This window comes from Taudactylus pleione, unplaced genomic scaffold, assembly GCF_031769625.1.
Source record: "Taudactylus pleione unplaced genomic scaffold, aTauple2 ptg000121l, whole genome shotgun sequence".
In the NCBI taxonomy this organism is placed as follows: domain Eukaryota; kingdom Metazoa; phylum Chordata; class Amphibia; order Anura; family Myobatrachidae; genus Taudactylus; species Taudactylus pleione.
Window position 1 is genome coordinate 4,614,157 of NW_028284523.1, and position 13,626 is coordinate 4,627,782.

At 44.0% G+C, this 13,626-nt stretch overlaps 1 protein-coding gene across 2 annotated transcripts in view; it reads right to left on the bottom strand.

Annotated features, from left to right (window-relative positions):
- Positions 1–2,072, bottom strand: part of ZMYND8 (zinc finger MYND-type containing 8) — a 112,463-nt gene extending 110,391 nt beyond the window's left edge. The window contains exon 1 of one of the 2 annotated variants that reach the window (XM_088472150.1): positions 1,991–2,072. The gene's annotated coding sequence lies outside the window, so the exon portion shown is untranslated. Of the gene's footprint in view, positions 1–1,048; positions 1,114–1,990 lie in introns of those variants that run through there. The other variant, XM_088472151.1, reaches the window with a different exon arrangement.
- Positions 2,073–13,626: the final 11,554 nt, after the last annotated feature.

Sequence of the window (13,626 nt, forward strand, 5' to 3'; positions counted from 1 at the left end):
ACGATACAGTAAGGGACCTATGTATCAAAGCTGGGAGAGAGATAACATTGTAACAAATAAATCGCCAACAAATCAGCTCCTATCATTTTATAAACACACCCTGCAAAATGTAAATTGGAAGCTGATTTGTTATGCTTGGGCATACACTATTCAATTATCTGGCAGATATCTGTCCAATCTGGCAGGTTGCAATGAAAATCTGGTAATGTATGGGAGCCAATGACAATCAACCATTTGCTCACAAACACTGAAGAACAGACAAAAATTGTCATCCAGATAAATTGATTAAATCAAATTAATTTAACCAATTTGACCAATAATTTTTGCCCATTTTCAAGTGTTTAAGACCATATGGACGATTGTCATTGGCTCTCATACATTACCAGATTTTCATTCCAACCAGCCAGATTGGACAGATGTCTGACAGATAATTGTAGAGTGTATGCCCAGCATTAGTAGTTTATCTCTCACAATTTTATTTCTCTCTCAGCTTGGATACATAGGCCCCTAAAGGCACACATCCACTAGAAGATATGCAAACGACTGCATGATTACGACATTGTAATCGTGCAGTCGTTTGTCAGTCTGTGATGTGCCTGCACTGAACGAGCAGTCGTTCAGTGCAGGCTCATCAATCATCTGGAAACATGCTGAACCTGACGATATTGTCAGGTTGTACAGCATGTTTGCACGATGATAATGTCTAAACGACCAGCGGGAGAGCGCATCGCTGGTCGTTTAAGACATTTTTGCAAACGATTTATGAACGATTGAACAATAACGATAGTTATCGTTCAATCGCTCAATAAAATCGCTTAGTGGATGTGTGCCCTTAGTCACTGCTTACTCCTGCTGGCCAGTATCGCTGGGAGGTAGAACATATTGTATTTTTTAGTAATGATTCCCTATTGCTCTCCCCAATCTTGTTTTTGCAATTGCAGAGTCAAACGTACTACTGCAGTTATTGCACAGTATTAAAGGAATGCCCCTATTAGCTTAATGACTAGGTCATCTCTCAGATAATGATAACAGTTGTATTACTTATTACCTTTTTGAGGACAACTAGGACCACAGGCCGCATCGGGTGACACTAAAATAGCAGAGCTGCTCTGTTATTTTGGTGTCACCGAGCAGCTGCACTTGTGAGAGGCTGTTTCCTGTCCAGCAGCAGCTGCTGCTGCACTGAGCCGGGCTTGCTCAGCAACCCCTAGCCTCCCCCCCGCCCACTGACTGCAGAGGGCGGGGGCGTGACGCATCCCCAAGATTGTCAAACATAAGTGGGCGTAGCTTAGTGGGACAATGCCAAGCCCGCTTCCACCCGCACGCGTTACTATAGCCCCAGACCGCATCGGGTGCAATCCAGGTAAGTGGCGCCACTGACTTGGATTTTCACATACCTGTCAACAAAGAGACATCTGGGGGTAAATTTACTAAAGTGATTGTTTTTAGAAGTGGAGATGTTGCCCATAGCAACCAATTAGATCTAGCCATTATCTTCTAGAAGGTGCTAGTTAAATGTTAAGTAGAATCTGATTGGTTGCTATGGGCAACATCTCTACTTCTGAAAACTCTCACTTTAGTAAATTTACCCCCTCGAATCAGACAAAAATAAGCTACACACAAGCCCCAAGAATTATACAAACATTAAGACAATATATTTTATATTTCCCTTATTTTCACCAATAGAAATTATTAATTAACTAGTGCCACTGCATAAATAAATTCTTAATTTTATTTCATTATTTATCTTGATCACGTTTGTCCAAAATATGTGTGTTTTACTCATATACTATATGGTTATATGGTATGAAGAGCAAAAAGTGCATATATTAGATTTCAAAGGCCAGTTATTTACCTCACCAATCATGAGATTGCAAAGCCCTAAGCTGAAAACAGACGTACCCCAATTTCAAAAAGCCTTCAAAAAAACATCACTGGTTAAATACCCATTCATATTTGCCTACTCTCCATTAACTACAGGGAAACTCACACATTTCAGGGGAGATCTCACAGCCTAGTGATGATGCACATTGCGTTGTCATGCCAACCACTCCCTGCATTTGCCACTTGGTATCTCCCCACTGAAAGTGAATAGTAGGAGAGTATACCATACACCAGTGTTTTTCAAACCCAATCCTCATGGAACCCTGCATTTTTTTCCAGATCATCTACCTAGAGCACTGGTGTGTTAATTGACTGACACAATAGGTCTACAAGTGCTTCTAATTATTCCTGATGATACCTTGAAAACATGCACTGAGTCATTTCAAGGGTAGCTCTAGAATTTCAAGGTAGAGCCTCAAAGATATTTATACGTGGATATTGTGATTTTTATTTTTTTTAGAACTCTGAAATATAATGGTACCAGAGGTGTCTGTTAATGTGTGACTACATCGTACTAACTCAAACTATGAACCATCAGCAGATGAGCAAATCATTTCATATGCCTGCTCAGCACTATTTGAATTGCTGGGTCACTTGACCTGGGTTATTTTTCAGGGACACTGAGCTGCGATCCAGGTAAACCCAGCAAAAACCCAGGTTTTTGCTCTGGTGTAAAAGGGGTATTGTAGTCCAGTTTTTAAGGATATCTATGATTGAGCCCAGATGGTTAAATCAAGTTGACTGAGGTGCTAATGAAGTCACCTGTGCTCAAGCATGAATATCCTTAAAACCTGGACTGTAATGGTTGAGATTGGGAATCTCTGCAGTAAAGCAAGAATTAAATAAAACGTATACAACAACCAAAAATTTAGTAAATAGGTTACAACTCTAAAGGGCATAGTTATCACAGTCCACATTTTTGGCGGGCAAGAGCAGGCGGGTGCTGTTAGATTAGACTGTGCCGCTGGGGTGACTGTGGCCAGGCCCTCAGGTCCTGCTTGCCTGCCCCTAGAAACGCCACTGGCAGGCACAATATAAAAAAATAATCTGTGTGTATGTAGTTGGTATGTTCTACCCATGTTTGCATGGGTTTCCTCCCTCGCTCCAAAAACATGATGGCAGGTTAATTAGCATCTGACAAAAATTAACCCTAGTTGTGTAAGTGTGTGTACATGTGGCAGGGAATATGGATTGTAAGCTCCACTGGGGCAGGGACTGATGTGAATGGTCATAACTTCTCTGTAAACTCAACGTAATATGTGTGCACTATATAAATAACATAAATAGTAATAAATAATAAAAAGAAATCTGCGCTTCTACTTATTTCCACATCAGTAAATGAACCCCAATGATAATAATATGTTATACAATGAAAAAAGAGTAACTAGGACAAGTTAAAACTGGTGAATTTTGATTATTTGTGATCACAGTTTTTTTTTTGCATAACCCAGTTTTTCATTAGTTTATGATGGTATAGACAAGACAAATTCAATTTGTTTTGATGGTGGTGTTGTTGCAGCTCTGCTCTCTATTTGTGTACAGGTATTAATTATACTGATATGTTCCATTATGCTCCACTGATAGGTCAGTGGGGTTATGGTATGGGGGATGCTTATTAATGAATTTATTAATTTAAGGCATTGCAGTTACATGGTTTTTATATGAATAAATGTCAAGCCCTTAGTTAGAAGCTGCCTTCCCAGATTGTGTGCTCTGTTTACATTTTTGTTCACTTTTTATTTTATATCACAGGTTCTCAAACTTGGTCCTCAGGACCTCAAACAGTGCATGTTTTCCAGTTCGCCTCACAGAATCACAAGTAAAATAATTAGCTCTATCTGTGGATCTTTTAAAACATGTCAGTGAGTAATGAATACACCTGTGCACCTGCTGGGTGACCTGGAATATGTGAACTGTGTGGGGTACTGAGGACCGAGTTTGAGAACCACTGGTTTTATATTAGTTTTTGTTTTTCACATACTTGTGTTTCTAGTATGTTTTTTTTTTTTTCATGTTGATTAGAGGTGACTATTTATTGCTTATGGCTTTTGAACGGGACATATGTACCTCTCAATGTAATAATATTTAAATTGTGGGCATATATCAGTGTTGGAACTAGGGGTGTGCGAGCGGGACCGCCGCGCATAGCCCTGTGGGCGGCACTGCCGCTCACCCACGACACCTGGACATTCCAGACAGGCACCCTGCAGCTCTTACAGCCCCCGAAGCATCCTGAGGATGCTGCGGTCAGAGCTGGAATTACTGGTGCTCCCTGACTCCCAATCCCTCCACATGACGTCATGCCCTCTGGGTGGTGTGGCCAGCACAGGGCGCAGATAAGCCCTGTTAAGGCCCTGGTATATAGACACTGGCTGACTGTTCTACAATATATGTATAAATCCTATGCTATTTATGTATTACAAGTGCTTCTTTTTCTATGTTGCCAGTAGTTACCGATATGATTTCAATTGTGCCGTTATTTGTTTAATGGTGATAGTTGTTCACTTGTTGTTTGTTATTGTGACAATCAATGTTAATCTGTATGACGCATTTCCGGTAGTTTCAGCAGTGATATCATAGGCAGCACATGCATTTTGCTATAGGCATGTAGATTTCACAAGGGTGTATATAAGGGATGTAGTTTGGATCCCGAAGCACAGAATGCCTTTTCTAAGCATCCTGGCAGAGATGAGAATGCCGGCACCAGCAATCCGGCTCCTGCGATCCTGGCGGGTAAGTATGAGGATTAGGTTTAGGGCTTAGGCACTAGGAAGGCGGGTTAGGCTGCGGGGAGTGAGGATTAGGGTTTGGCTGTGGGAATGGAGGGAGAGTTAGGGTTAATGTAGGGGTACTTACCTTTGGACATCGAAATTCTGACTGTTGGGATGCTGCTGTTGGTATTCTGACTGCCAGGATCCAATACTTAACCCATACATAAGGTTTGCATTTACTATTCCTAATGACAGAGTAAAATACAAAAAGTTGGAGTATACCTGTTTAACAGTTTGTATCTTTTTTTTTTTTTTATTGAAGTAATTTTTATTAATTGTCAGAAACAAACAATAAAAAAAATACACTTATTATAATAAAATCAAAATAAAACAAAACAAAATTAAAACATCCGGGTAATACAATTGAGCAGAGAAAACGGCACATAATACAGAGGTGTGGTAACATTAAATTACATAATTGGGACAAAAACTAAGAGTTTGTATCTTATTTTTACCATGCCACCATAAAAAAGTATGTATCTAATTTGTGGGCCCACTTATTAAAGTATATTTACGGCATATCCCCCGAAAATAAACATTATACGTCCATCGCCACATGTACAGTAGCAGCACTGAGGAGGCAAAGCAGGAAGTAATGTGATCGCTAAACCATTACATTACTTCTCACTGATTATTAGGATGGGCCCCTGTCCCGGTGACTCAGAAATTATATATCCTGGCGAATAAGGATACCTTATTGCCGCAAATTGTGGGAATAAAGGAATTCTCATTATTGGGGGCAGACAGAAAATTATAATAAATATGCCCCTTAAAGAGGGCACCCAGGCCTGTATCTATTTAACGGGTGTGGTATAAGAGATAGACAGTAAAAAGGTTGACTGTGTCTAGACAAACACCAGATGTTAGACAGTCAATAGGTCCACGGGGACAAAAGGTCGACAAAAAAATAGTCAACACTTTTTTTTTTCTAACCCTAATCTTCACCCTAACCCTTCACTTGATACCTAACCATAACCCACCCTCCTGGTGCCTAACCCTAACCGTCAGGGTAGGTGCTGACCCTAACCGTCTCTTCTAGTGCCTGACCCTCCCTCCTGGTGCCTAACCCTCCCTCCTGGTGCCCAACCCTATCTGTCAGGGTAGGTGCCTGACCCTAACCCTTCGGTAAGTGCATAACCCTAACCCTCCCTCGTGGTGCCTAACCATAACCCTCCAGTAAGTGCCTAACGCTTAAAAAACATATGTCGACCATTTTTGTGTCGACCATTTGTAACTGTCAACATTCTTACACGTCGACCTTTAGTGTGTCGACCATTTGTCCCTGTCAACCTATTGACTAGCATTGTCGACCTATAGTCCGGAACTCCTATTTAACAGAGTGTAATGCCATTTATGGAAATAAACATGCATGATTTTAGTAAATGAATTTCCATACTACCCTTTCAAGCAGACCATAACATACACATAGTGCATTAAGACCATTTGGATAAGTAGTTTTCTCACTATGAGGGAGTTTCAAGGATCTCCTCACAGAAAGTATTAGATCAGGTTACTAGGAATAAATAGTACATTACTTATAATGGTCTTATAATGAAATTCCTACATGGTCTGTAGTTGGGGGTTCTAGAGGACCTGGTTAAGGTACGATTAAACAGGACAATTTGAATGATATCGATCATATCGTTATTGTTCATATCGTCCTGTTTTTGGGCCTTTCCAACCCCCAAACGATGGTCGATGCGCAGGCACGGATGGTCGATATAGACCAACGCCTGTGCATGCAGGCCAACCTGGTCGATATCGACCAGGTTGGCCTGGTTACTATAGGGACCCGCGATCGTTGATCACGGGGCGTTATAGTTGTTTGGGGGTTGGTGCATGTGCTGGATGTTCAATATCGAACATCCAGCACATGCAGGATGATCAGAAAACATTATCTTTATCGTGTCTGATCGCTGTGTAAGGAGCTTTAGATGCACGCTAGGAACTGTCTCTGCTAGCGTGTATCTAACCCAGTGCTCTAGATAACCCAGGATTATTTATTAGTAATTTAAACTTGCAAACAGGAAAAGTAATTAATATATATACTAATTATATGACAGCCATCATTTATATACCACAAAATTCCCTCCAATTTCCTCTGCACTGACACAGAGACTCTCCTGCTGTTATAACCTGTGCCACATGATGCTCTCCATTTCACCAGAGTCCATGACTCAGCTCAGTCAGCTGCCAATAAACGGTGATAAGTCCCGCCTTCACCACGCCTTCTTTACTCTATTGGTGCTGCCAAGCTTATTATATGCCGCCTTAGGGTATCTGTAAGAGATTGGCTCAGACAAACGCCAGTCACCGTATTCTCCGTGCTGATTGGCAGCTATATCAGATGGAATCTGATATTATCTCAGTAATAAGTATGAGAGTGGTATGGTGAAGTTTCAGTGCTCATTGCTTTCTATCTCATCTAAACTATCAGTCCAGGAGGCTCTTAGCTAAGATGTCTGCTTTTAGGTGAGGTGCTTTGTGGAGGTAACCATGTATATTGACGGACCATATAAGGGACCTATTAGTACAGTATTAGATATGGGCTTTGGGGACTTGCGTCATGATATTGTGAAAACATGCCTGCCAACCGTTGAAAAAATATTTTATTAATTGATTGGAAATATTTACAGCTAGCAGCTTTACTGGCGAACTAATATGCTGCTTCATTTGTTTTCCATTTTAATTGGGTACTATCCTCCGACATGATATATTGTGGCGTAGTTTGTAAGATTGCATAGTGTGTACGCTCTATGAAGCTAATTCAGCTGAACGCAGATACCCCATAATCACGCGCAGAATTTGTTCTGCGAATGTGCAGAACGGGTCCTGAGTGATCGCACGCAGCCCCTTCTATGCAATTTCGTCTAGTACTGAATCACCCCATATATCATATGTTCTGGGATGATTGGAAATTGGAACAACCATTGCATTGTTTGCAGGTCGTTCTGGTGTGTACCCAGCCTTAAGCTGACCATACATGCTACAATTATCGAGGCAATCCGCCCGATATCCGCTGATCGCCCCAATAATTGTAGCGTGTGTGCGGTCGACCGAGAGTTAAATATTGCTCGGTCGGGTATGCCGGATTCTCCAGCATGCCCGTCCGATGCGATATTTAACAGGTAAACTGTCGGCTGCATCAGGCTGTGTATGCCCAGGCGTGGCCGACAGACAGACATTTCCTGTGTTCCTTCCCATGGAAGGAACAGGGAAATGTTTCCTCCCCAAGGGGCGGAGCGTAGATGCCGGGCTGATACACTGCGAGAAATCTCACAGTGTATGCTGCGGACATCTGCGGCTGGCAGGCTGCCAGATAAAATGTCTGTCGGTCTGACAGACATTTTATCTGGACGTGTATGCTCAGCTTTACTGAGCACCACTTTTTCATTACTGGTGTAAATTTAACCTTTATGTACTATACTAACATTTAATTTACTGGTGGTCGGTAAACCCTGCCTATGCATCCTCAAGGACACTACTTTGAAAAAGAAAAATGTTCAGATCCTGTGGAGTCATCTGATTCTGAATAAAAAAATCAGTCTCGTTACTTTTCAATCAGCCCTCAGATTCAATAATAAATAACAGAAAACAAACCCTGAGCAAAATCTTAATTGGGGATCACAGTCTTATATTAATAAAATACAAATGTCCGCTGACACATGGACTAAAAATGTTCTGAAATGTACTTAGTAGGGAGAGAACGTTTTCAAGATACCGGTAGGTAAAAAGGTAAAGATAGCTTCTTAGAATCCAGACAGTCAGCCCAATATAATTTGTCACTTTATCCTCTTCTCACACCAGCGTGCATATCCCTTGTTCCTCAAATGATAACAAGGGGAACAAAGATGGGTCGCAAATAGTGTGATACAATTTTATTATGAGGCAAATTTCTTTAAAACAATTGTGAATCAGCGTACCTCAAGACCAGGTGTATACAAATACCATCAAGCGTTTAGTATAACTTATACACAGGATACCTCGTGGGACCAAGAATCTACCTGCTGTAGCCTAGTCTGGATGGTCACCTCCTCACAATTCCACCACCAACGCGTTTCTGCTTGAGAAAGCCTTTATCAAGACCATGTACCGATGGTTTCACAGTCCTGCAAAACAGTACATATGTGTGCTGAGTAAGGTGGGAGACCCTGTGCAGTGCTGCGAGGTCATTGTGATCGCAATGTATTAGCAATGGATTAGCATACTATCGCAGTTGAACTGCGTGCGTAATCACTATTCATTCACAGTTGCATATGGTAGTGAATCAGCCCCAAAGTTTGGTAAAGTAATAGTCTATTTTTTTTTTTTTTTTTTATATATAATATACAGTATATCAAAAGTTGAACGTATATTATGTGCTAATTTATTATACATTAGTATTGTTGAGGAATTATCTTTTTTGACTCCTCCCCATAATAGGGCAACTGGGATAGCAAATTAGTCATTCCAGTGGCCCAATTTTTTACCATTACTGTCACCCACAACCCAGCTATAGAGCACGGTGAGTTGACTCTTTGAAAGGGGATAAAGCTATTTTATCGTCCCCTGGTCTGGGAAACAGTCCAGGACTGTCTGGTGATGGTTTATAAGAAAATATTAATTTAAGAATACAGTATATGGTAGTGCTCAGTATTAGTATGTATACACCTCTTAGAGTACAGCTAAAATTACTTAATAAGACACATCTCTGCACATACAAGTTAAGTAACAAACTCCTGCTATTATTACCGGGTATCATTAGTTAGCAAACAACCAGGAATGAGCAGCTTCTTGATCAGATCAGTCTACATTTGATGTTACATCTGCAAGAAAAACAGTCTGTGGTAACTGTTGGTTACAATAATGGGTGTCCTCTATGATGTCTCTATTGAGAATAACATAGCAAGTGTAGGTCAAGTATAATATCACGCGTTTACTCATATACTGTTATACTGTGTGTGACTTTACTAGAGCCACTTGTGTAAAGACACTTTCCCTATTGACTGCAGGCATTCAATTTAATTCTAAGGTTTCACTCCATTTTTTTCTAAAACATAGATGAGGAACATGCCCTATATGTAAATCAGTAAGAATTAGTACCACACATGTGGTGACTAATACCCTTTTTACATTAAATTCCTGGGTCCAGTCCGGGTTGAAACCTGTTTAAGCTGCAGCCTGGACCCAGGTTATTGCCGGGGCTAATCCTCTGCCAGCGCTTGGAGATGTCATTATCTCCAAGATCAGGTGTGCCGGCTCTCCTTAGGGTGTTAACGGGACCCGGGTCGGACAACCCGGGTCACCAGTTCACACTGCAAAGTTACATGGGTCGTACCAGTACTCAACCCTGATCGCTACCCGCAGGGCTGCCATCAGGGGGGGACTGCCGGGCCTTGAGTCCCGGGCCCGGAGAGAGCAGACACAGAGGGGGGCCCGGCTGGCTGCGGTGCTGCACCGGCAGCTATAGAGTCAGGGGCGGAACTAGCGCCGCTGTCCGCCAACCTGGTCCCGACTCCCCATTAATGAAATGGTTGGAGCCAGAGCGGGCCCGCTTTGGCCGCTCCGGCTCCTACAAGACAGACACCCGGTCCGGCCCCTTGTTATGACACAGCGCGCGTGACGTCATGACGTCAAGCGCGCTGTGTCATAACAAGGGGCCGGGCTGCTGGAAGGGATCGAGAGGAGCCGAAGAGGAAGGTGCAAATAAGGTAAGTAAGTGGTGGTTTGGGGGGGGGGGGGGGGAGAGAGAGAGAGAAAGAGGCTGAAACACATGCTGGGGATGATAGGGGCTGACACACATGCTGGCAGGGGGGGGGGAGAGGGAGAGGCAGACACGCTGGTGATGGAGTGAGAATGAGGCTGATGGGCTACCCTTTCCTCCCCTCTCTGCCCTGAGCCTCCCCAGCTAGTTCAGCCAGCCTTCCCTGTCCCTCTCTTAGTCTAGACAGCATTCCCTGCCATGCCTCACTCCCCAGTCCAGACAGCCCCCCTCCGGGAATGCAAGCAGAAATCCGACAAAAGTCCAGGCACAATGCTGTTTTCTGCCCTTAGCGCCGGGAAAAACAGCATCGCGCCGGGAAGTTTAGTCGGAGAATGCCATTTCTCACGCTAAAACACCCTGTTTAAGGCGCAAGAACGAGCCCTCCCCGACCTAACTTCTAAAGCTATTTACACAACTTGATAATGTAAAAGAAATCAACAATTTTGAGGACATGTCTAGAAAATAATGTTTTGTACAGTTAAATCAACAACTTTACTGTACAGTATGTATATATAATATCATTATTTTTATTTTTCTAAACTGAACACTGTATAAACCTACTTCTTGCAGGAGATGGGAGACAGCTTGGAGAGCTGAGTGCCGGGCAGTGGCGGAACATGTGAATGGTGGGCCCAGGTGCAAAAATTTTCTTTGGCCTCCCTTCTCCAAGTTCAAAGTGCAGTGGGTGACAGGGAGAGGCAAGAGGTAGACAAAGAGAGGCAAGAAGGTGACAAGGAGAGGGTGACGGGGAGAAGCAGTGGGTGACAGGGAGAGATTACAGGCAAAGGGTGACAGGAAGAGGGTGATAGGGAAAGGTGACAGGCAGTGGGTGACAGGGAGAAGCAGTGGGTGACAGAGAGGGGGAGAGAGTGACAGGGAGAAGCAGTGGGTGACAGAGAGAGGAGGAGAGAGTGACAGGGAGAAGCAGTGGGTGTCAGAGAGGGGGAGAGGGTGACAGGGATAGTTGACAGGCAATGGGTGAAAGGGAGAGGGGATTGATAGGCATTGGGTAACAGGGAGAGAGTGACAGGCAGTAGTGACAGGGAAAAGCAGTGGGTGAGAGGGAGAGGAGGGGGGGCAGTGGATGACAGGGAGAGGGGAGAATCTGTGGGTGACAGGGAGAGGGTCATAGGAAGAGGTGACAGGCAGTGGGTGACATGGAGATGCAGTGGGTGCCTGACACATTATGCCACACTATACTACCTACACATTATGCCACCTCTAGTGCCCACACATTATACTACACTGTAGTCCCCACACATTATGCCACCTCTAATGCCCACACATTATGCTACACTGTAGTTCCTACACATTATGCCACCTGTAGTGCCCACACATGCCATCTCTAGTGCCCACACATTATGATACACTGTAGTCCCCACACATTATGCCACCTTCAGTGCCCACACATTATGCCAACTGAATTGCCCACACATTATGCCACACTGTAGTCCCCACACATTATACCACCCACACAGTGTACTCACCAGCAGCATCCTCAGGCAGCCAGCAGAGCAGCAGTCACAGCTTCACAATTAGTCACACCCATGAGGCTGCGCCGCTGCTGCTAAACTCCAGGTCAGAAGAGCATGTGAAGAGCACCCTCCAATCAGAGCTCAGCACATGCTCATCTGACCCCACTGCAGAGACTACTGGGAATTATTACCCAGTAGTGCACTGCAGTGCTGAACCTGACTGCACTGTGCCCTGGTCCTCTCTGCATGTAGCTGCTGGCTAGCTCAGACACAGCCTTGATGACTGCCCGGCACGCAGCTGCACTGCAGCCTGCCATACATTTATAAATGGCACCGGGCAGTGTGTACCCCTATATTGCGGCGGGCCCCCAGTGCAGTGCACCGGCTGTTCATCCCCTGGTGTTGGGCACACTGAGGCCTGGAGAGGAGAAGCAGTCATGCTGTGTGGTGAGAGAGACACTGCACCTACAGTGTAAACTACATCACACTTGCACTTGTATTTTTGCAAAATGTGTACCTGCAAAGGGATTTAACTGAACCGTAATAAAGCACTTGATTTTATGGTGCTCTTGGGTTGAAATATTTAAAAAATGTTATGTGTTTTAAAAATTTTACAAAAATAAACATGTTTTTCTTACAAGAATTTGTTTGTGTCCTCTATAACATTAAGGGAAGGTTTGCCACCAGGGTTTCCCGAATGTGTTCTGTGCCACTTTTTTCCTCCTCATAGACAGCAGAATCAGGTGCAGTGTTCTTCAGTGTCCTGCACAGTCCACTCAGGGAGAAAATGCTCCTTCTGTATCTCGCAGATATTGTGGAGAATACAGCAGGCAGCTAAAAAAATTGGGCATTCATTTGAGGTCCACATCATTGCGCTTCAAAAAGCAGCGCAAACGTCCTTTTAAATGCCCAAAGGCATTCTCCACAACTATCCGGGCAGAACTGAGGGTGTGGATAAAAGCAGTTTTCTCTGGCGACAACTGCACAGCAGAAGCGCTAGTCCTGGTTAAGCTTAGAGGGGTAAGGGAAGGCTTTTTGTTATTTATTTTTCTTCTTCAGGCTCCACAGGGAGACCTTGGGGTGTAGGTGGTGGTTGAGGACCGGGCACCACGCAGTTAAAGCTTTCAGCTCCCAGGATGCATCGATCCATCCCTCTATACCCCGCCCCCGAGCCAAAGGCATCAGACTGCATCCTGGACACAAGGGGACAGGTAAGGCGGGTCACCGCGGATTTGCAGTCTTACCTCCGGTCTCAGAGGATGGACAGGTGGTGCCAAGAGTGAACACAGGCTTTGTCCACAGTGATACACTAGACCACCAGGGTACATATGGAGCATGTCCCGGTGGTTAATAATCGGCATGGGGAGGTTAGCTTTCCCCATTAAAGTGCCCCCTCAGCTCAAGGCACCATTCTTCTGAGGTCTCGCTTCCCTGACCACGCCCCCTCAGAGGTCTCCGGCGGACATTTTCTCAGGCTCAACCACAGCTATCTCAGGGAACGCTGGGTCTGGTCCCCCTACATACCTCACCTTGGAGTCAGTTATGTAGCGCTATAGTCTACCTGATGTTGAGTCTCTGACCACAGAATCTGTGTAGTTGATTGTAGCGCCATTCGGCAGTTCTATTGTATTTCTGCATTGTATGTGACTTATTCTTGCGCTGCCTGTCTGTATATTTCTCTATACTGTCAGCATATACCTTTCCTTTTTTTTCCTTACTTGGCCCTAATATACAGGTGTGTTCAGGGTTTTCC